Below are 21,673 nucleotides of genomic sequence, written 5' to 3'. Positions count from 1 at the left end.
GCTGTATCTTTCAGTGTCCTGGCAAGTGAATCAGGTATTTTTGAATGGCTGTTTAAAACACATGGCAATTTTAGGCAAGCAGACGACGTCAGGTCAGTGTTTTGCCAGGAAACCAAGGAACAATACTAATCAATCAACAAACCTATATGCTATTTAAAACATTAAGATTTAGAACTTTAATATAATACCAAAATGAAATCATGTTCTTAGGTGTAAAGGAAAGGTGCTGCGGATTAATCTTGTTTTTAATGATCCCCTTTATAGTGAATTAAACAAAAAGAATATATGCAATTATGCAAGAGGAATTCCGAGACTCTTCAATTAAGTGTTCAAGGACTAATTAATCTTCCAAGCGGCACAGAAAACACCCAGCCTCCCAGCAAGAGAACAAAGGAGCAGTAAGTCCTTCCAAGATCTTGCCAGAAGATCAGGCGCTTCAGGGCAGACAGAAGAAACACCATCAGAAAGCACTCTGGACCCAAACCAGATCTGTGGAACTGGAGATATCCACTTCAGGGATCAGTTCACGAATTCTGATTGCATGGGCAGGTACAGGGGTAACCGTAGGTGTTTACCCAAGAACAATATTCATATACTGTGATCTTAGCAATATGACAAGTAATAATTTACGCCTGGTGGTGTCACATGCAGTCTGTCATTGTTTTGCTTAGAAACCGGTATTTTTCCCCGAGAGCACCAATGATTAAAAACAAGAAGGAAAGTACGCTTCCCCTCCATTTTCAGCACATCAGAAACACCTCTGAACAGCGAAAGGATGGATTATGGTTCAAAAAGGTATTCAAAAAGGAGATTTGTCAAATGTATAAATCTCCCTGTATTATTTTTAATACTGAAAGACTCGCCTGCAAAATCAGAATCATCGAACTTACCGCCTTAGACGGTGTCTTTTCCGAGTACTGTTTTCTGCTTGGTTTTATAAAACGTCGATTTTGATTTTTATAAGCGATGGGCACGGTTTTAAAACGTTTCTGTGGCGCTAGTCTGGGTTCAGACTGGAGACACCCGGGTCCGGCTCGCGAGCAGCACCGCGAGCGCCCCGGCCCGGGGGGCTCGAGCTCAGGGTCGCGCGGCGGGTCAACCTTGCAGGAGAACCATGTGCTGGAAATGAGCCCGATCTTTATTTACCTCACTTTTCTTCTTTCTTCTTTTATAAAATTCATCTGTATTATATACCCCTGATGGTGTTATATGCACTGTTGTGTGGGCTGTTTTTTTTTTGTTGTTGTTGCAATATAAATGTTTTTTTTTAATCGATCCTACAGGAAGGTTTCCGCCGGCGTCACTAATGGCTGACTGGGTGCACCGATAGACTCTTTTTTAATTATCGCTATAACTCCAAAACAGCCTGCTTTCGCTGTTCTTAACTCCTTCAGGCAACAATCTGCTGCAAACCATTTCTTTCCTCTGTTTCGAGCCAGTTCTGGTCCTCCAAGCGGAGGTCATCTCTCACACGCAAAACCGCGGAGAGCCCGCACTTCCTCGAGTCTCCTGAAATCACGCAACACGCGGTGAAAGAACATGAAACAAGAGTCTTCCGAGACACGCACGCCAGCGCAGCGGAACCGGTTCGAGGAAAGCACGTTTCTTTTGTACCGTCCCTGAGATTTCTGGCGTTTTTTAGTGTATTTCTGCTTCTTTGCAAGATACACGCGTTTCCTAATAAGTAAATTCAAAATAAAAAATGGAGATCTAACGTGGGAGTCTCAGCCTTAGTCGGATACTACTAATTCGACTTGATTACGACAGTCTTGACGCTCGTATTAATTCCTCTTGTAGTGGTCACGAGGTAATGGGGCTTTGCACCTGCAGTAATGCTGCAGTAAGTCTCTACAGCAGGGTGGCCCGGTCTTTCCTGAGTCAGGGGGTCTTATGATTCATCCTTAAATATCATCCAGCTACAAGTACAATATTGGAAGAGTTTCATTTTCACGTTTTTCATTTTGTCAGTTAATTAGCTTAGACATCACATGTAATGAAAATATCAACACCTTGTAGGCCTTAAGCACCACTGTGGCCCAATGAATTACGTGACTGAAGTGACCAGAGCTCGGCGAGTTTAGGAGTGAGTTAGTGACCTGCTGGACGGTGGCCAGGAATATGAAGTGAGAGGAGGCTACTTGGCCCATTTGGTCATTAGTAGCTAAAAAATCAGAGGGTCTCGTCCTGCTGCTTCCTGCCTGGCTCTCAGGCTCAACATCAGCGGAGGGAGGTTTGAGAGAGTGCACTGGTGTGCAGGCTCATCCTGTCTCACGTGTGTGAAATGTGCCTGCACCAACATCTCTCTCTGGCTGTGTGCACGTGATTAGCTCAAAGGCAGAGATAAAGCTGCCTAAAATGCGATCTACATTAAAGTACATTACTGCTGAAAGGATTAAAATCATTTTAAAAATAAATACAATTAGGAAAAAGAGGGTGGATTTCTGGTTTTTGTAATTTAATTTGCCACTTCCTAAGGCAATTACTTTGCACCAGTGTCAGTCTTACTGTGGTGCCCTCCAATGTAATTTGTCATTGATTTTAAAATGTGGCTTTTAGCTTCTAAAGCTCTCAGATGAGTGACTCCTGATTACATCACGAAGGCTCCTGATTACATCACAAAGGCTCCGTCTTAATGCGTCTCCTTGGAGGCAGAAGTCAGAGGGCTTTGATCCTTTGAACACTAAAGGTTACTGTTAAATGTCAGACAGAGGGAAATTTGGATTATCGTTCCCTTGAATGGGGAAGCTCTTTTTCGCTGCATAAGACACAGTTCCTTTCTTTACATTTTCTGTGCCTGAAAATTAAAATTTGTTCCATGGTCTTGACACATGATTGAGCCTAGAAATGAGCACACAAGAAAGGTTACAGGTTAGAGAAAGAGGCTGTTGGATCTGTCTTGCCGGTGTGATTGCTAGCCGCTGATCATTCCCAGAATCCCTTTCAGAAGATTCGCTGTACCACTGGAGGTAGTTTGTTCCGAACACTGACAAAACGCTGGTGTACAGTAGCTAAGTTCTCCACCAAAATTGCATTTCTTTGTTAATTATTCTTGTCACTCTCTTGATGCTCATCCAGAAGTAGCGACGACAGTAATTTAACAGGCTTCTGTAAGATCATCTTCAAAGTACTTAGCAAAGGTTCAAACAGGTGCATTTCTCTGGCTCCTCTACCCCGGCATCGATGTGCGTGTGGGTGGAGAATTGAGAATTGTGCAGAACAGTTCCCTGTCCCTGCAGTGCAGTACCCAGGGCTGCCCAGTCCTGGTCCCGGAGCACAGGTCTGCCTGCAGGCTTACATTTCAAAAATAATTGGTCCCAGGGATCAAAATATCATGTTTCCCATAAGGCACAAATATGTAAAATAGTTTAGGTTAAATTCTGAAATGTGCAAACAGGCCTGCTCAGATACGGAGTGTCAGGCACAAGAACTCTCCAGTTTTGACAATTGCACGCTCTGCTTACAGCACTCAGCTTAACAGGTCTGCTCTTTGGCGACTCGTTGAACCAGTTGAGCAGCTTCTCCCAGCTCTTCAAATGCTGCAGCTTCAAAGCACAGTGCCCCCTGCAGGGCTCCAGGTGTAAACCATGTCCCGCACAATCTGTCATCAGGGCGGCAGATGTCAAGCGTTTGGTTGTGTCTTGACATAGACTTCGTGAAAATAAATGCTTTACTCCTTTTCTCGTGTCTCATGGGATGAGCTGATTCCTCACGCATGTCGCAAAAGATGTGTGAAATTGGACTGGACATGCATTTCACAGCAAGCAGCCTGTGTATGAATCACGCATATCTGTTTCTGGAAGATAAGATGACAAACTTAAACAAGTGCCATCATTGCAGGCGTTACCACCAGTCTGATAGCGTGAGTAGATCGGCAGGCTGGAGGATGCTTAATTAATCTCTGGTGTGACTAATTACTCCCACACAAGTGCAAGTGGTACGAAGCTGGCAGAATTGGTAGTTTCCTGCCGTCTCCTGCTACATTGTGCTGTGAGCAGCCTTTAGGGTCCCTGTATATCTCAGGGTGAGGGCTGTGAGCTCGGACCAGGCCGGGGGACCTGGAAGCCCTGCTGGACTGGGGACGTCCAGGACGAGGGCTGGCCAGCCCTGGATTCAGCTTGCTCGTGCTGCTGGTTGGAACAGTGATAGTGGCCTGGCCATAATGAGTCAGAGATAATCGGACTGGGTGACTAAGGGTATCGCAATACATTGCAACACTATCCTGTCCAAATCATAGGAGACCACAATCCCTATATTCCAGATCAGGATTTTAAGGGAAGTAAACAGGGCAGGGAAGTCTGGGCTGTGCCAGTGAGAAAGAGCTCTTTATGGTTTTCAAAGTGTGAGAGTCATTGCTCCGGCTTCTTCAGCTCCGAGTGTCTGTGCTTTAGGATTGTAAAACAGCTGTATTGCCGTGAGTGGAAATGCAGCTTTCACAGTCCTCGCGGTTCTCGTTTGCAGCACGATGTCCCGCATCACGGTCCGAAAACCTTGCCTCTCTTTCGGTTGGCCTTATTTGTACTGACTGCACAGGAAGTGGCTCCAGTCTGGTCTGTATAGGAAGGATTGTAACTGGGACCTAGAAGCAGTAATTGTTAAACGAGCTTCCTCTCTGCAGCAGCTTGACCAGACAAGGCGGGTGGAGAGAGCAGAGGTGAGCGGTGCTCTGCCAGAGCTCGTCTGGGCACCAAAGGGCATTTCCTGCCACACTGATACTCCTCCGGCCTGAAATAACTGTAAATTAACGTCATGATTTCGGGGACTCGTGGCAGAGGCAGAGGGCCCTGCGGATGTGGTACAACGCCCAGGACCCCAGATCCCGCTTGTGCTTTCACTCCAGGGTGTGGCTGAAGAAGGGCACGTTAAGAGCGAGAGCTGGCTGTTCAGTTGGCCTTGTGTGTATTCTGGGTCTCATTCAGCTGTATCTTGCAGAAAGCCAGGGTATCGGCTTCAACAACATGGCTGGGTAGCCTGTTCCACACTCCCACAACCCTTTGTGTAAAGTAGTGCCTCCCGCTTTCAATTTTTAACGCACTTCCAGGAAGTTTTATCATGTTTTGTTGTTGCTTCAGAGGAAGTCCACCGTGTTGACTTTATCGAAGCCTTTTAGGATTTTGATTAATTGAATCAGGACTTACAGCCAATACACAAAATTCTGAACCTATATGTGCAAATCAAAACATTGCTTTTTATTTTTATTCCCTACATTGTCCCAGAGATGAAAATTAGGAGGTTTGAATGAGGGAACTGTGTCAGTGTTCCGGCTGCAAAGGGACAGGAGATGTTAGTTCCATGCTGAAAACTAGAAAGAAGCAGTTAGATCGTTTAACAGACAAAATGTTTGTTTTTTCTTTCAGCTTTTTCGGAATTCAGCTCTCCATGTTCCCTTTCATATGTAGCTTCTTCAAACTCAGCGTTTTTAGTCGTGCACTCATGGTTTATATTTTTGCTATCTGCATGCAACACCTTGCATTTTTCTGCATATAAATGTAATCTCTCAGGTGTCTGGCCAGTGCTTTAATTGATGTTTATGTCTTTCTTTCTGTTTTTTGCTATGAGTGTGTGGCGTCAGTTGTGCATCTAACACGTCTGAATCGCTACTTCAGTGTCAGTACCTCAAGCTGTACAGCAGCACAATGTGAAAACGGTGCAAGAGTCTGAACCCTTTAGCAGGGGACTGAGCACACTTTAACTGGGCGTCCTCTGATGGTGAAAACCGCGCTCATAGGAGAAGGCAGCCGGTGGGTCAGTCTCTTGTCCTCTCAGGAGGTGTCCTGTCACCAGACATCAGTCTCTGTCCACAGCCTGGGAAAAGGCAGAATTCAGCCCCGGACTGGCTGGGACATTCAACTACATTAACTGCAGGCAAATGAAATAAGCATTTGCTTTACTTTAAGATGTCAAAGAAAAGTTTTCAATGGCGGAAATGGAGCAGACACTTGTGAGTCATTGAACAGTTAAGGAATATCCTTGAAGTGTGATTTCGAACTTCTCCGGTAAAAAAAACTTCAGTGGGTGTTTAGAAACTGCACTAACAAAAAAATAGAGAATATCCCTGGTCATGGGTCAGTCTGCCTTCAGCCTCCTCAGGTGATTGCACAGGCTGCATATTGCAGTACTGATGCTTCCAGATGTTCACAGATATTGGTGGAGACATTAGACACTTCCAGTAGTCTTCTCATAGGTTCTGAAATCTGCTGCCTATCTCTTTGTCCTAGTAATTTCTTGCATCTGAAAATGCTGTTATTGTTAGTGGTTTGTTATCCGCCTGACACTGACTATTACTGTAATCCTAAGGCTGTCTGAATTGACACATTAGTTAGGTCAGCTGTTGCTTTCAACTGTAGGGATGCCAGAAGTCACAGCGCAGTTCCGTGGAGGTTTGAAAAGAAGTTTGTTGTGTAACATTGGGGCTTCCTAGAGAACAGAGTGATATTCTCTCCCTAGCTGCATACAAATGTTTACAAGCACCTTAAACACTCTAAAACATCCCCTTCAATTACCATGCATGACTTTTGGAGAAGCACACATTTTAGGCCCAGTATATTTACAGTTTATGTTCTAATCCTTTATACAGATTTCCAATAAGACAACATTACGCCATAGTTAGCTGAGCTGTCCGGTTCTGTTGTGAATACAACACAGCATGTCTGTTTCTACAGGCTGCAACAAAATCCTACACCCAGAAATGACAGAGATCTACCCAGCGATCCAGCAGAGGCAAGTGCACCAACTATTGTGCTTCAGGTCACATTGATCTTTCCTGTAGTGGCACACTGTAGTAATGGCCCAATCTGCTTCTGCACACAGTTCACAGCAGCCATGGGACATTGCAGAACCATCCCACTGATCTGGATGTGATTTCACACATTCTTTGGGAAGGAAGTGCGTCTTTAGCAAGATAAGAGAATGAACAAGAAAATGAAAAGGCTGTGCTTAAGCAGCCTTGAAGCTCCGTCACTTGTGCTGGAGTGACAACGTGACAGAAAGGATTTTGTGCAAGAAACTAGTATCATACCTCTCAGTGTCCCGTTGTCCCAGACCAGGACAGACGTCGGGGTTTTTAATAATTGAAACACAGCGCTGACCTGGTGTGATTTGATTTGGCAGTCCCGGAGGTGCAGTGCTGCAGGTCTGCTGCGCATATTAGTGAAAGCCATCTGGATCCTTATCCCCTGGGGAATCAGATTCCTATCTCTTTTCTCACTACATTTTATTTTTGGGACGACAGAGCCTCACCCCCGACGTGAATTATTATTGACAACTCAAACCGCACTGTCTGCAGCTCTGCTGTTCGAGATGGTGGGGGTTTGTGTGAGAAGTGCGTTGCGGTTCAGTCGAATGCCCTCGTGCAGTTCTTACAGCGGGAGCGCAGGCGGCAGTGACGGCCAGTAAGAGCCCAGCCGCTCTGCCGGGCCTCCTGCTGGGACCAGTGGCTTCCTATAATGGATGGAGGAATGGAAAATAGGCTTCCGATGCTTTTGTCAAATAAATGGTTTTTCCTAATTAGCAATAACTGCCTGACGAACGGGACAGATTGTGCTCAGGAGGGCATTTGCTAGAAGCTCTGGTTTCCTCCCACCTCTCAAAGGCCTGAGAGCCTGGCAGGGATAATCACTGTCTCTGAAGCGTTCCTGCGTGTGCATGTGTGTGAGTGCGTTTGCGTGTGTGTGTGCATGTGTGTGTATGGGTGTGTGCGCGCACGTGACTGTGTGTGCGTGTGAGTGTGTACTGTATGTGCGTGTGTGTTTCTTCTCTGCAGCGCACCGCTAGCAGGAACACACTGCACATATCGCACAGCAGACTGAGCCGCAGGACGCCGCTCCTAACAGGGACCTGGGTGTTCTGGGTATACAAAGGTGTGGAATGTAAGAGTTAAGTTAAGCTCTATAACACACTAGGAGGACATGCAGAGGTTATACTACATCCATCGAAAAAGTCTGAAGAAGAGCAACAAAGATGACCCCTGATCTCAGGGCACTGTCGTATAAGGACAAGCTAAATCTCTTCAGTCTGGAACAGAGGAGATTTGATCCATGTAAAAGCATCTTAAGGGGTATAAATAGGCTCAGCCCAGGGGACTGAAGTGCAACAAGATCATGGGGTCACAACTGGGAACTGAAGGGGAATTCATTGACGACAGAGAACGGGAAACATTTCTTTACTCAAAGAGTGGTGGGTGTCTGGAAAAGGCTTCCTAGCCAGGTGGGTAACAGATAGAGGATATTATAGATTCACTCAGCTACTAAATGAGCACGACAGAATGAAAGGCCTCCTGTCGAATGCAGAGCTCTGATGTCTGATGACTGGTGTCCTGACTAGGGTTGGGTGCTGCTCTGTCACAGGGGTATCATACCCTGCAGCTTCCTGGTGAAGAGAGATGGGTGCGCACAAGTAAGACTCACCCACATCTAACACTTTCCAGATGGTAGTTTTCTTTGTTTTTGTTTTGAAATGCTCCATTTGCTGAAATCTCATTACATTCTGAGGAATGTGATTAAGAAAATCCCATTAAGCAACTTGCTGTTTGTACTCTACTCCCTTCCCCACAACTTGTGGAAATAGAAACACAGAGTACAAACAGCAGAAATCCAAGATATGGATAAGAATCATTAACCGCGTTCTCATTGTTGTACTCCAGAAAGCTTTTTATTGAACCCTGCAGTAACCGGCAGGTTAGTATTGCATCTGAAAGGGATCTGTTAAAACAGAGTTGTATCCCTTGGAGTGATCATGATAATTCTTGAACATTTGAAAGCATGACTACCACAGTTTAGTGTGGGAATCTTCTGTGTGTCTTCTTTGAACAAGGGGATCCTTGGACAGGGCTCATAAAGCTGTCGGTGATCCTGTTGTCGAAGAAAACTCAGTCTTCAATCAAGTTAGGAGACTGTCAAACAGAGATCTTGCCATGGTAGAATTCTGGCCATCACAGAGGACAGTCACCACCCCGGGCATGAGCTCTTCACCCCACTGCCCTCAGGCAGGAGATACAAGAGCATGTGGACACTTACCACAGATTCCTCAATAGCTTCTGCCCACAAGCAGTGCGATCGGAGAACACATTTAGCCCTGCCCCTTGGACCACACCTACACCATCTACCTCATTATGATTTCTTATTTATTGCACATCTCTAGTTGTTGTTTACACGTCTGCATTGTTTACATTCAAACTGTTTACTTGTTTACTTGTACATTGTCTACTGTTTGTTTGTATATTGTCTTGATGCACTGTCTGCACTTTGTGTTTTTACACTTGTTTTACAATCGAGAGACTTCCTGTCAGTAAGAATTCCATTGTACCAGTACATGTGTACCATGTACCGGTTACATGTGGCAATAAAGTTCAAGTTCAAGATCTTTAATTCAATCAGCTGAAGGGGAGCATATCACAGAAAAAGGGTTTCCCCTAGCACTCAGTAAGACATGGTCACTGGACTGAAGTTACACTTTCCTTTTTATACATTAAAAGTAGGCATGACTTTAACATATCAAAGGAACATACAGGGAAAGGGGCAGTGTCAGAAGTCAAACAAACAGGACAGGGAGATGCCATTTGGCATCCTGCAATCTCTTTCATTTCTCTCTGGTTGAGTGGGTGTGAAGAATCAGTGGCTTTAGACATAGTCTTCGGTGCAAACAAAACCTTTCCCACTCACTGTCACGGTCTTGACCTTTTCACCCGGTCTTCCACACTCTAATCCCAGGGAAATGCTTTCCCTGTAAAAGGTGCCTACTCTCAGGCCTGTCCCTCGGATGCAGTCCGCTGGCCCGGCGACAGACCGAGAAGAAAGCTGTTATCATTGCTGGAAAGAAGAAAACTCAACCGGCTGATGTCGCAAGCTCTGCAGCGGTGCCATTTTCTCATACAGTTAAGTCTGTGCAAATGTGCACCTTTAAAGTTTTCACTCTTTGTCGGTTTAAGGACCCCAGCAGCAGACCCAGCAGCAGACTGAAGCAAACTCAAGATCATCCCACCTGAAGAAACGTCCTGACGCGCCAGTCCCGCAGGAGTCCTGCAGGGGGCGCTCTCCAGGACCCGTCGCTCTGCAGGATGGTGAAGCTGCTGGGTCTGCAGGAATCGCTCGGGGCTGGTGGAGGACTGGGGGTTTCATCCTCTCTAATACCTGCTGCTGGATGTGCAAAGATCATTTAAAAACAGAATATTAAATTGAATACAAAGTAAAAAATAAGAACCATTTTCAGTAGCTGATTGCATGTATGTAGAAGCTAATAGAAATAACTTCTGTAATGTAACAAATTACCGTTTTTTTTAAAAGTCCACATATATACAGTAGATACTGTAGATATTTGGGAAATCTGTATACTGATTGCACTGAAGGCCTATTGTATCCCTTGTTAATAAATTAATAGAAAGACGTGATTTGAGAGGCTTCCGTGTCACTTCTGCTTGACCTCTGATCTTCCTTGGTAACACTTTCACTGTTGCTAGGGGCACAGGAAACAGGTACCACTCCTGGGCTGCAGGACAGGAAGTCAGAGCCGATCTGCCAAAAACAATAGAGATGAGATACAGAACACTGAAATAAACACAGAAGGCTTAGAGCAGCAGCAATCCCAGAGTTATGAACCACAGACAAAAGAAAATGTTCTCAGCCTCGGTACATTGAGATCAAGGGAGCTTTTTATACTGTATTTTAAAATGAACAAACCAAGCTGGTTGAAGCTGTCGTTTCAACCCACAGTGATTCACCATAGCTTGATGCCGATTCTGCTCTGATACAAGACAACTATTTTTATAAGGACTAATTAATTCATGACGGACTTCGCCAGGCCATGTTGCAGATCCTAATAAGCTGTGAATTCTGAAAATTCACTTTACGCTGCTCTGTGAAGACTTGAGCCCTTCCTGCCCATTCTTATCAGGAGCTTTCTTATGTAGGGGAATAGGGAACATCTTTGTGTGACAGTCATCTTTGTGAGCAGCGTTACCACCACCTGACCGGATCTCGCTGGCTCTCAGAAGAGAGGAGAGTGGGAGAGTTAAGCTGCTGTGGTTTGCTGGTGGACCAGCAGGTGGGGCTCTTTCCATTGGGCCAGGATTTTCAAGCTAGTGTTCCAGTACACAGACAGGCGCCTCTGTGTTCATTCAGGAGACCTCAGGGCACTGTTTGTAAGAGTAGGGGTGTTAACCCTGAGGTTCTGACTAAATCCCACCATGCACTTGTTGAATCTTGCTTTGCTGCAGGTCAGGAGAGCGAACAGAAACCTGACCAGAATGGCCGTTGTCTGTCGACTGGGAGGATGGTGCACTTCGGAGGTGGATGAAGTGAGTCCCTTTCCATATGCAAAGCACAAAGCAAATCCATTCATTTTCTAACGACTTTCTCCAATACAGGGTTGTGGAAGTGGTCATGGTAGGATAGACCCCTGACTCCAGTCCATCGCAGGGCCACACACGCTCACACTCACACCAGGGCCAGTTCGTCACAGCAGCAAATTAAACTTCCAGCATGTCTTTGGACTGCCTGGAAGAAACTCACATGCACACTGGGAGAACATACGAACTCCACACAGACAGCAGGAGTGAACCCAGGGCCCCAATACTGCAAGGATGCAATGGTCACCACTGCGCTACCGTGCCGCACTCCGCATTGAGATCCACCAGCATGAGAAATACCAACCCAAATACAGGGAATTGTTATTATTGTTAGCATACAAAACTCCCCTGCTCAGAGGACGGCCTGGAAAGAAGTGTGATACTCTAGGCCCAGCTTCTCTCCACGCACTTAACGAAAACAGCTTATCCTAACGTGTCCTTAGAATAAACCTAATTCTTCCTGATGCAAATTACTCCACGGCTCAAATAAATCCACCCACGGCTCTCATAAATTCACAGCTGAGCCGTCTCCCATTCCTAGAAGTATTAATGGAGAGTGCTTCCTGGCTGGCCTCTCAAGAGGCTCATCATTCATATTCCACAGACCTGCGGTGTGGCCAGGAGGAGTCACCTCGCAGAGTTCCTGCCAAGCTTTTACCCTGTTATTCCTGTGGCCCTGCAACCTGCCATTGGCCCTGCCAGTGACTGAGGACACAGCACGGCCCTGCCAAGCTCCCTGCTGTGCTTCATTCATGCACAGACTTTGAGGAGGCACTGCAAGTTCACCTTTCAGCTCATGCTGTGCTTTGAGCTTCATTGCTGCTTTGGAATTTGAGAGGAAAGTGCTGCATCCTGACTGAGCCCGCCAGCAGCCCGTCCTGCTCCAACAGGGAAACACGTGCTCAAAGACGCCAGCCCCCCCGTCTCGGGGAAGGATGAGGCGAGATTTGCTGTGGGGGGGAAATATATTTTTTCTGTTATGTTTGGGGAAAAACTTAACGTGGAAACATTTGCTCACAAAGGCAGCAGTCTGTGTCTCAGACTTGAAGAAAGTTCACTGACATGTAGCAAGACAAGCTACAGAAAGGCCTGTTCCAGAGAGAAAAAAGAAAGTGCATGGAAGTTGCATTATTTTTTAAAGGCAATTATTGATTGTTTTTTTGCATGTTTTTGGCAATGACATGATATTACTGTACTAAGCTAAAGAATCAGCCCAGAGCTTGTGTGATAGAGCAAGATACAGATTTTCCTTCCTCCTTCAACACGTACAGTACCTGTATTTATTTAAAAATAATACAAACCCTCAGAGGTTCAGCTACAGCCTGAAGCAATTGGCTTCTCGGTTTCTGGTGTCAGGCCACACACACCTGATCTTAGCCAGACAGCCCGAGACATTACCCTTTAACAAGTTACTGCCACATCAAGACCAGCAGGGCCCAGGAATCACTCTGTGCCCTCGGGAGAGCCTGTCCTGAGGTAATGTGGGAGTTCTGGGATCAGTAACTAGCAAGGCTTGGTTCCAGGATGACACATCTTGGGTTGTTCCACATTTGTGTTGCAAATGAACTCATCCCTTAGTCAGAAATCAGCTGAGCCGGATTGCTTTCCCAAATGATCCAGCAGCTGGAAAAGGATTAAGGGATTTGAAAGCTGCTTGCTTAATTTCTATGTCTCATCGGAACTAATCAATACCTGCAAATGCTTTTTTGCGGGATAATTATTGTTCATGTGCACTATGGTTGGTCTAGTAGTTTCCTCCCGTGGAGAGACAATAGTGCTCTGAGTGCTGTGCTGTAGCAGGGTCACATGCTCTTTACTGGAGGATTAATCTGAGGACTTAATCACACTGAAGGGTTTCCTAGTCCTAGTGGTGGTTCCTTACCTTACAGTTTTGAAGGCAGAGGGGTCTAGATGCACATTGGTAATCAATGTCTGAGGTTTCAGACTACTTGTAAGACCCTTAAGGAGGGAACCACTCAAAACAAAACTAATCCACACTGTCTTCAAGTATATTCACAGCTTACTCGTGTGATTCTATAGATACGCTAAATTGCTGTGGACACCCTGTCTCGTGTGCAAAGTCTCAGCTCTGCTGTGAGATTTCTCCCTGCTGGCTGCTCACCCTTAGAGTTTATCCAGCCCTGAATCATAGCCCATCCCTGCTCTTCCAGAGGATCACCTGCTGGTGAAGAATTTGTGCAGTTAAGGTACAGAGAGAAACTGAAGTGTGTGGACCTGGCGGCAGATGACGGCCCCTCCACACTCCTTGGGCACTGGTGGCTTGGAATGTGGAGCCGGACATTGCAGGCGGAACAATCCGAATCCTGCAGGAGGAGCAGTGCGGAACAGTGATCAGGGTTCTGGACGCCTACCTGTGAGGTTGTGGGTTCAAATCCCAGGTGAGACACGGCTCCTGTACCCTTGCCCAAGCTACGTCCCCTGAGCTGTTCTATGCGAATACTCATCTGTGCAAATGTAGTTGCTTTAGATCAGCATGTCAGCCAGCTAAATTAGTAATTGAAAAATAAAAGCTTAACATATCAACAGAACTGTATGTTGCTGTAAAGCAGGAGAAGACAGCACTCAAAAGCTATTCAGCTCTGGCTGCGTTGCTGTGAATGGCCAAGTCTTAGAAGCTGGGCATCATGTCATTTTATAAATTAAAGCTGAGCCTTTTGTTTTGCTGTCATCAGAACTGTGCATCAGTGTCTGTTCCAGGACATCTCCAGAGATTATCCCAGCCCCCTGGGGATGTGCATGCACAAGTTCTGATCAGGAGAACAATGACCCAGACTGTCTCCAGCCAGCCCTCTGCAATTACTTTTATTTGATATTAATGAAATACTGGCATAAATTATCCAGACACCAGAGTTACAATTTCACCCAAATAGCCTTATCCAGCCAATGTCATATGTATATTCTGCATTAAAAAATTGCAAACTGATCAGAACAAATTTAAAAATGACAATAATCTTGTGTTTGACCAGAGAAATCAGTTGAGGAAAATTATAATTTACAACAATGATCTAGACCAGTGTAGCACAGAAGACAATCTCTAAAATGAAAATACCATACCAGGACAAGGGCTGTGCTGAACTGATTACATAACTGAGAGCCCCCTCATTAGAAAGGTACTGTAGAGAGGTTTCAGGAGGGCACAGAGGGCACAGAGAACTGCAATACAATGTGAAGACAGAAATGACAGAGCCTTGCAAAAGTATCATCCTACTCATCCTATGATGTCCCATTTTGAGAAATTAAGAATTGCTAAGTACACATTTTATGATGTTTTACTCAAAACCTGAATGCTCAAACTGAAGACTTCTAAGGCCAAGATCGATCCATTCATACTTTTTCTTACCACCTTTCCCAGTTCAGGGTCACAGGGGAGCCAGGGCCTATCCCAGCAAGCGACTGGCGCGAGGCAGGACACGTCCTGGATGGGACGCCAGTCCATCACAGGGCTCACACAGACACTGACACTCACACCAGGGGCAATTTAAACCACAAGCATGTCTTTCGACTGTGAGAGGAAACTGGAGCACCCGGAGCAAACTCACACAAACATGGGGAGAACGTGCAAACTCCACACAGACAGCACCCCAGGAACGGAACCCGGGGCTCCAGCACTGCGAGGCAGCACTGATCATTATTGTGCTACCGTGCCGCCCCTCAATAACAGTAAATAACAGAAATGATCACTTACAGACACTGTGTTAGTTCAGGAACTACAATTCCCGAGGCCTGTGGAACAGTCAGGTACAAACCTCTCATTTATAACCTCCCTTCTGTTCTTCTGCCCATAGACGCTGAGGGGCATGCTCTGCAGCTGTGACTCTGTCACGAAGCCCCGTTGTGGGAAGAGGTGAGTTCTTGGATTGGATTGCATCTCTTGTAGTCAGAACTGGGAACATGAGGCAGATCTGTACACAAGGGTTGTGGGAGTCTGGAACAAACTACCCAAACATGCTAATTGAGTCAATACACAGGCTTTCAAGACATTTCTGGAGCTGATGCTCAGATCAATTGACTATTACTGCTACATTTTTTTTACAGACGTATAGCGATCAGATGCAGACCTTGGTAAAACGTTTGGAGTTTGTTTTTGAAGAGAGTTAAAGATGTCTTTTCTCACAGAGTCTGGGAAGGTCATTATTCAACACGGGAGCAGCGACTGAAAGGCGAGGTCACCGAGAGGCTGAGATTCAGACCAGGGTGCCATGAGCAGAGGACTGGCCTCAGCTGAGCAGAGCCCTGGGGGGGAGTGTGAACATGGAGGAGCTCAGAGAGGCGTGATGGAGCCAGATTGTTGTTTTGTCTTGAAAGTCGGTAACAAGATCATGTGTTGAGTATGTACAAGTACAGGCAACTCATGTGGAGACTTAAGTGTGGCAGTGATTTGCTGCCAGGGTTAAGTGTGAGTACATAGTCCAGCTGCAGAGCTTTGGACATATTATAACTGGTTGAGAAGAGAGTTAGGGAGCCCTTGAGTAAAGAGTTGGAGAAGTCAGGCCTTGATGTTATAAATGAATCAGGCACTCAGCAAAGGACATTGATAGAAATTGCCTAATGCAGGCGATATTTCTAAGGTGAAAGAGATCTTAATCAAGTTTTTCACAGGTGGCAGGAAAGACAGGAGAGGACCAAGTGTGACTCCCAGATTCCTGACTATGGCTGACCACCGTTACTGTGAAGCCCTTGAGCTTTTCCAATTGAGATTGGCCGCCCACCGGTAATATTTCTGTTTTGTCACAAATTCAACTATTCTGGTTGAATTTGATGTGAGCCAGACTTTGATCTCACGCAAACAAGAGATAAATGACCAAAGGGGGAGACCAGAGGGAAAAGAAGTTTTAACATAAATCTCAGAGACATTCCAGATATTTGGGTGGAATGGCCTCTTGTCTTTTGCACATCCTTTCATCCTTGTGCTGCCTGTGCACGTGGTTGACGGAGGTATTACTGGGATTCTGGCGTTAGCGTGTATTCATCTGCTTACAGATTCACGCCTTATTTGGATTAAAAAAGAACCGCATACTGCATGAGTGTTTTGTACGTGAAAGGAGCACATTTAAGGAAGCAGTACTGGCAGGAAAGAGAAAAATAGGCAGATCATTTCTACAGTCCGTTGATCAGACACACGCTTTGGACGGCAGTTTAGAAACTGCCTCCTTGATGATAACAGGATGTTGCACTGGATAAATAAATAAAAAAGATAAATGAGTGATAGAAAATAAAAGGAACTGAGCCCTGTTCATGCTTAATGGCCATTAGTTGTGCAGCTGTTTTTCTGGTGTAACTGATAGCACATCATTGTGCTGTCATAGTGGATGGAATTCCCCAAGGCACAGGCTCTGTGGTAGTAATAGTAATAAAAGTAAAACCGTATCTTTATCTTCTTGCCACATACATTAACACATTAGCCTATTGCAGTACAGCACTTTCAGTTGCTATGAAATAATAATATCCCTTCATTCATCCAAATGAGTCAGTTGAGAACAGATTCTCATTTACAGTGATGACCTAGAATCGCTCCAGTGACAACTGCAGTAATGTTTCCTGTACAGTAAGTGGATATCTTTCATAGTTCACTCAATATTGTACTGTCAAGAGATGGGATTTTCCAGTCCCACCCATTGCATGGTCCAGCCACTCTAGACACACTGTCGGTCAGTCTGTCACATGTCTTTCAGTTTGTCTTGTGTCGGTCAGTTTGTCACGTGCTGGACAGTTTCTCACATGTCGGTCAGTCTGTCACATGTCTTTCAGTTTGTCTTGTGTTGGTCAGTTTTTCGAGAAGTTGCATCATGCCACACAGTGCAAAAGATTCTTTTTAAATGTAACTGAGCGCAGAGGTGACACATCGCAACATCCCCAGCAGCAGCGCCCAGCGCTGTCCGCAGAGACACTGGCACTGTTGACAGCCTCATCAGCAGCGCTGCTGGCCGTTGGCAATCGGAAACAGGGCTTGGCTCTGTTCCGCTCGTATTGGAGTTCAATCATTCCTAAGAACGTAAGAGAGATGACAAACAAGTGGAGCCATTACAAACAATCCCACCCATCTACCCTAGCCCACTTTGTAGTTAAGTGACCCCAGAATCTCATCCTGCAGTTTCCTGAAATACGCCAGGGGATTGTCTTCATGAGCATGGCTTGGTAGTTTCTTCCACACTCCCACAACCCATTTAGTATAGAGATGCTTCCTTTCTCAGTTGTAAAAGCAGTTAGTTTCCACGTGTGCACTCTGGTTCATGTATCAGGTCCCCTCTCTGTCCTCTTCTGTGTTCAAGAGTAAGAGATTCAGGGCTGGACATTCCCTTCAGCCCTAGAAAGTATCTGAATTCTCTGTTGGACTGATTCCAGGAACGCAGTATCTTTCCTTTAATGTGGTGACCAAAATTGAATACAATATACAATATACAATTGTATAATGAACCTTTACTAGTGCATTATACAATTTTAACATAACTTTCCTTGATTTGAATTCCACTCTTTTATCTATATACTGTATATATCCTAACATTCTGTTAACCTTTTTAACTGCTTCCAGACATTGTCCTGATGATTTTAATGATGAAACAACATAATCATCAAGTCTGTTCCATATATAGCATTTTCTAGCTCAGTGTTTCCCATTTTGTGTTTAGAATCTAATTTTTATTACCTGCATGCAGTACCATGCACTTGTCTACATTAAATGTCACCTGCCAGGTGTTCCCAGTCTTGAATTTTATCTAAAACGTTTTTAACTTAATTTGCCTCTTCTAATTTGGTGACTCAATGGGACTTATGTGACTAATTTACTATACTGGAATCGTGAACATTGATACTAATTCAGAAGTGCAGTGGTCCCAGTACAGATCCCTGTGGTACTCCACTAATTACATCACTGATACTAATTCAGAAGCGCAGTGGTCCCAGTACAGATCCCTTTGGTACTCTATTAATTACATCACTGATACTAATTCAGAAGCGCAGTGGTCCCAGTACAGATCCCTGTAGTACTCCACTATATCACCCCAATCAGAGCCACACAGCACCATTTTCCAGGCAGTAGCGAACTCGACAGGTCTCATATCGCGACACAATTCTGCACTGTCTAGGTTTCAAGAGGTGACATCATCTCTGTAACAGGCTCAGGCCCACTTAACCCTCTTGTGCACTTCCTCTGAAAATTCCTAAGTCTTAATGATCTTGATCCTGATTTTCCTTCACATTCCCACTCTTGTCTTCACTGGGCTTCAGGCTTCAATCTGTTAGGAATTTGTTTCTGGGAGTCCTGGGGGTGGAAAATCTGAGGAAAGGTGCAGCTGTTGGGGAAACTGAAGTGTCCTAATTTTTTCTACTTGCTTTGTTCTTAATTCTGAAAAACGAAAATCAATCAAATATCTTAATGTTAAAAACTTCTGGTATTATTAACTTATTATCAAAACAGAAGACAACATGAACACCACGAAAAGTCCTGAATTGTTTCTTTCTGGCATCTGGACAGAAAACAACCGTAGGCCTTATTCTAGTTTAATCCTGACTGAGCTTGAGAGACTGCTGGTTTTATTATTATAATCCTCTGAGACTGATTGATCCTTTGAGTGCTGTCTTGTGCACCTGATTGCTCTGACAGAAATAAATCCATCATTTAATATCCTGAGATCAAAAACTCTCCATCATGAAGAATAAAAATGGGGTAATAACTCCGTGGTAAAAAGCCCCCCGTCGTGACTGCAGGATCCGGAAGCACAGCTGTGGCTCTGATGGGGCTGCAGGGATGGCCTCCTGCTGCCACCAGTGGGGCCTTGGAGGAAGCATAGTGAAGCCCTCATGTGTTACAGCAAGAGTACAGCTGCAGTGATGGCACTGGCGAAGCCTAGGGCACTATTGTAATGGACCTGGTCTGTGGAGCGGTACTGTCGTGGGCGGAGTCTGAGAGAAGGGATTTGATTGGCCGTGTAGAAGGAAATCGCGGATGGTGTGGTGTCTCTGGTGGGGTGGGCACACAGGCCTGCTGGGGGTCACTGTTGCCATGGCAGCAGTGCGTGCCTATGGGGTCAGAGTTGGATTCTCAGGCCTGTCCTCTGAGGATCTCGTGCTGCCAGCTGTGTCCTGGCCAGGGCGGACAGGAGCTGCCACAGTTGAACATTTCACAGTGCTTCACCCTGGAGATAGTGGTGCTCCAGTAAAACCATTTCAGTTAAAGCAATCTGACAGCAGGTCAAAATATTGAGTCGCCTCTCTCAGCCTGATTGTATGGTGTATTTTCTTACTTTCTAATGTTGTAAGTTGTGATAGTGAAAAAGGCTTTTTCATTGTCACAATGATGAAGTCATGGAGATTCGATGGCTCCAACACATTATTTTCACTGAACAGGCAAAATTTCCCAAGGAGGATTCGACAGAGCTCTCTCTGCAGCTAGGTTTCTCACGCTGCTAATGTCGTTGGTTAATGCAAAGTCTAGTCTGGTAGCTCATGGTAGTGGAGCACCTGTTGCTCTGGATGGGAAATAAAAATGATCAATTATCTCATTGTAGCTCACACTGCGACAGCACAGCCCAGTCAGGACAACACTCCCCAGAAACCTCCAGGGGGAATGAGCTGGTGCTCTCAGTCACCTGACCAGCTGCGGGAAGACAATTTGTCAGGCAACTGTTTAAAAAGCAGGAAGCAGAGGGTCAGGTGACTGAGAGCACCAGCTCATGGATGGTCAGTTGATGTCTGGTGTCTGAAAGGCAGAGGGCAGAGGGCAGAGGCTCTCTATGCACAAAAGAAGAGATGACAGTGGGTCGGAGAGTTATTGTGAACATCCTTTGAAATGCTTGAACAGTGAAATGCCTCAGAGAGAGAGATTTTGTCTGATTGGGAAAATTTTGAAGATCAGATAGCAGTATAGCTGCTCTGCTGCTAGAGAGGGACACAGAGTATTTGAGACGTGAGCTCGAAGAAGAGTTTAGCTTTATGTTTCAGTGTTTGTTTGGTCACAATGTTTTTTATTCAGCGCAGTGTAAATTACAGTGGTGCCGAAGAACCCTCCAGCTGTATGTTTGTGCCCACTGGCCCCGGATCGGCTTGTGTTAAAGATCCTGTTATGACACACCCACCTTGTTGACAGGTGAATGTGTCCGAGCAACATATTCCAGTTGCTGATTTTCATTTGTGGTTTTTGCTGGCATGTAACTTCTTTCTCATAGAAATGTTTGGTTTGAGCAAGCAATCGCGTTTCAAAATATTTGCTTTTAGAAAACATTGTGCCTCTGCTAAGTGTAATTCAGGACTATGAGACATCATTAGACGGTGGTGAAAGCATGGCACTGTAAATATTGTAGCGTCCTGCCCCTGGGAGCCTCAGCACCTGGCTGAGCCTTGACTGTTCCTCTCCCCTTCCCTGAAAGAGGGGCCCCTGTCCTTTCTCTCCTGTGCAGAGCACTTGCAGCTGTTACCCCCCCTTCCCAGCATCCCTTCTGTCTGCCTCTCCTCCCTGAGGGACTAGCACACCTGTGTAGCTGAAAAGGGCAATAGATCTAGTGAGCTGCAGTTCCAGTCTCCTGCCTCTCTTATTACACTGCTGCCTGTACAGAAGGAAGCTTGGGAGGGTCGCTACAATATGGTTATGATTAAACATTCTTTATTGCTATGGCTGATGGTAACAAGTCATGAAACTAGTTTAGAAATCTAAAACAGGCTTGTTAAAAAAAGTTAATGGGGGTACCAAAGGATTTGTGTTCATCTTGATTTTTGTAGCTTGAAATTAGTCCACTCTACTTCTATGGAATGTTTGAGCAATAAAAGTCTTGGTTCTTCATTGTCTTCATTGTCTTGTCGTGTGCACGGCTCAATGACAATGATCCTTTTTCAACTTTTCCATCAAAGAGATCACGAGAATAAAGGATACTATCAGAATCTGGCATGTATTCATGATGTGCATCTCCTTCACAGTGAGGCACTGTAATAGCTTCTGTTTCACTAAAACAGGAGGAACTATTTCTAGCCAAGCCTAGTGAAGCGGAGCTGATGTGTATTCCACATCAGTACAGAGCTGTCATCTGCAGTTTTGAAGGTTATTTTTAGAAATATTATCCAAACGGGAGCCATCTGCTCTAATCCTTTCCTCGTGTGACAAACGCATTTGAAAATTATTTTTTTTTACATCAAATTCATTATAAATTTTAGGTCCCATATGGTTTGTCGCTTTGTTCTTCAGAAGCTCTTAATCTCAGGCAGGATTACGTCTTGTCAAGAGGACATAAACTGTAGGAAAACAAAAAGCTCTTGTATCAACAAGCTCAGGCGTCCCCACTGTGGGACTCCCAGACTGCTGCCAAGGATCTGGGACCTGCCTTCACC

General features: G+C 45.2%; 1 protein-coding gene across 1 annotated transcript in view; it reads right to left on the bottom strand.

The window, feature by feature from the left end:
- Window positions 1-1,469, bottom strand: part of m1ap (meiosis 1 associated protein) — a 34,600-nt gene extending 33,131 nt beyond the window's left edge. The window contains exon 1 of the mRNA XM_088638803.1: window positions 891-1,469. The gene's annotated coding sequence lies outside the window, so the exon portion shown is untranslated. The remainder of the gene's footprint in view (window positions 1-890) is intronic.
- Between the last annotated feature and the right edge of the window lie 20,204 nt (window positions 1,470-21,673).

Source organism: Lepisosteus platostomus, chromosome 1 (assembly GCF_059453375.1).
Source record: "Lepisosteus platostomus isolate fLepPlt1 chromosome 1, fLepPlt1.hap1, whole genome shotgun sequence".
NCBI lineage: Eukaryota > Metazoa > Chordata > Actinopteri > Semionotiformes > Lepisosteidae > Lepisosteus > Lepisosteus platostomus.
This window is presented reverse-complemented; position numbering and strand designations above follow the sequence as displayed.